This window comes from Dicentrarchus labrax, unplaced genomic scaffold (genome assembly GCF_905237075.1).
Source record: "Dicentrarchus labrax unplaced genomic scaffold, dlabrax2021, whole genome shotgun sequence".
NCBI lineage: Eukaryota > Metazoa > Chordata > Actinopteri > Moronidae > Dicentrarchus > Dicentrarchus labrax.
In genome coordinates, this window is record NW_026136998.1 from 1098796 (window position 1) to 1101733 (window position 2938).

The 2938-nt window shown below is 37.6% G+C and overlaps 1 long non-coding RNA gene across 1 annotated transcript; it reads left to right on the forward strand.

Moving 5' to 3' along the window:
- The first annotated feature begins 671 nt into the window (after window positions 1–671).
- Window positions 672–2472, forward strand: LOC127361288 (uncharacterized). The gene is made up of 3 exons (XR_007884163.1): window positions 672–832; window positions 1605–1703; window positions 2335–2472. It is a non-coding gene; the product is annotated as an uncharacterized LOC127361288 (long non-coding RNA).
- Window positions 2473–2938: the final 466 nt, after the last annotated feature.

Consider the following 2938-nt stretch of genomic DNA (forward strand, 5'->3'; position numbering starts at 1 on the left):
AGTGTTAAAGCACTTTGAGTGGTTGGAAAACTAGGAAGGCGCTATACAAGTACAGGTCCATTTACCATTTACTTTGAGACTCCCCAGAAGAAGTCATGTGGTTTCCCTCCTCATAAAAGCTCATGAATGAAAGTACTTGCTTGCAATGAAATCAGCTCACCTCAGACAAACTTTTTGTCAGGATTGGAGACTATGTGTATACATGTATATCTATTCAGTCATCATATTATATATACATATTATTTTTATAAATATTATTAATATTATCATTATACACTGTTATTATTATATACTGTTATTAACAATAACACGACCATCATGTCATCAGTACTATTACCACCATCTTGCAACTACAACTCTTTGCACCTTACCTACCTATTTATGTTTTTTTCATCTTTTCTATCCAAGTATTTTATTCTATTGTTGTATTTTATTGTATTTTAATGTACCTGCTGCTATGACGACCCAATTTCCCTTTGGGGATTAATAAAGTCTATCTATCTATCTATCTGTCTATCTAGACGTGGCTCTGGACTGTCATGCTGCACGACACAGTGCTGACTATAAATAAGGAAACAAGTAAAACCTGTCCACAGCAGGATGTTCAGATGGTCAGCCCACACATAAAGAGGATAAAACATTGAACCATGATGTTTGATGTATTGGCTCCACCCACCCCTATTTGACTTCAGAAGTCTTTGCGCTCTGCCAATAAAAACAGGCTGACTCTCACATCAAGCTCATACAGCCACTGAGATCAGCTCCAACAGAAGAAATCCAATATCTGGAAGACTATGGCAGAAAATCAGCCAGAGAGTCTTGGTCCAAACAGGTCAGTAGTTTGAGCTTTTTGTCCACATTTAACATAACACAAACTGAATCAACATATTTTCAAAACCCCAAACCAGGACTGTAAATGATCAGGGTCATAATTGTTTTGGCAGTCTGTCCCAGTGGGGATAACTATGGTACTGAATGTGAACAACAGACAACACCTAACAACGTGTGTTGTTTGTTGAACTTGTGTACCTGTTTTGAATGGATACCTGTTGCGGAGCTCCCGTTTTTCTTTTTGCCCTTGAACTCGACAGTGAAGTTTCGGCCTCTGTTTTCTTCATAGATATTCGATAGATAGATATTGCTTTATTTGTCCCACAATGGGGAAATTCCAAAAATCATGTATGATAAAATAGTAGCATGGCTACATGGCTCTTGGTTGAGCTGACAAAAACACAGACCCAAACTCTTACTTCCACCAGGCACAGCTTTAAAACGTCGCGACTGCATCGCCAAAGATCAGCATATTTCTTTTACTGAAGATTATGCACTTTAGGGTTCTTCTCAAAAGATGACTGTGGTATTCTGTGGTGTTTATGGTAATAATCTTGTTGCAAATGATTACCAGTTTACTGTGTATGTAGATCAGGTAATACAAGTGGAAAAAAGAGTCTGGATAGATGTGTAAACAGAAGGGATTACTGCTCACACATGAGCTGTGATTTCAGTAAATGAAAGCAAAGGAAATATTAAACAAATAATTATTTTTTCTCTTGGCTCACAAAACTTTTCATCCTCTTTCTGTCTTTTTCTGTGTTTCTCTGTAGTGGCACAACCGAGGGGAGAGAGGACTACCTGAGAGACCCAGACTATTTTATGGCTTTAGCCTGTCTGTCAGCCAAAAGGAGCAAGACCCAAGCACACAGGTGTGTGTGCGTGTGTGCGTGTGTGTGTGTGTGTTTGCATGGGTATATTATTAGTAGGGCTTAGACAACCAAGATGTTCTATTTACGCAATAAAGCTAAAGCAGTATAAAGTGCTGCATGTCCACAAAAATCATGTATCAAAAGTAATGTTATCAATCCATCACTGAGCTTGAACCTCCCTTGTTAGCCTGTGATTGCTCCGTAGCAGTCTATAGTAAAATGCACACACGTTGCAATCAAACATAAACTTTAACCACACAGCTTTTCTGTCGTCTGAGACTGGGGACAGATGTAGAAATATTTGTTGGTTATCTGACATTGTGTCCATAAGTTTGGAGCTGAGTAAATGTTTAGTTGGTTAACCCCTGCAGTCTCCAGGCTGTTCTGCATTTTGTTCATTTATGTGAAGAAAAGAAAATTCAATTGTTATTTTGCAGTATGTACTCAACAGCCAAAGAACTAATGGAACAATGTTAAGAAAACACTGAATTTGTCATAAAAAAGAAGCATTTTAAGTATGTATGTAATGGGTCCCTTAAGGAAACAAGTTTGGTACCATTGTACTGGATTGTTTGATATTTTTAAAGATTTACAGCTGAAAGAAATGTGGAACTCCTCTCCCTCTCTGCAGGTGGGGGCATGTATAGTGAACAAGGAGAATAAGATAGTTGGCATTGGTCACAATGGTATGCCAGATGGCTGTGATGGTGAGCTACCGTGGTCCAGGGATGCAGTCAACAAGCTTGACAATAAATACGTTTATGGTGAGCATGCATGTGCACACACACTTTTTGCTGCTTTCATTTTGGACAGTCTGATTCCAGAAAAAAATTATGATTACAGTTTGTTTGAATAAAATGTCCAGGTGCAACAAAGTAACAAAGCACTCCTGGTTGAATAAAAACTGTACAATTCATGTGTTCTGGAAGTTGTAAACAATAGAAATAGCAAATGTGAAAACAGTTGTATAAAGCCTTTTGTGTCTCTTTTGTGACTCTGATCATTGCATCAAGTAGAGGTCTAACAATACACAAAATTCACAGTTTGGTATGTACCTTGTACCAAATGTAGACAGTAACATGTTTTTCATTTATTTTGAAAAATGTAAATACTAAATGCACTCAAATACTTTCATATTGTCAAGAAGAAAACTGAATAACACAAATGTCAGTAATTCTCCATCATAAGGGTCTGACCTGTTGATAATTCCTGAACTGCAGCATTTATATGGAGTG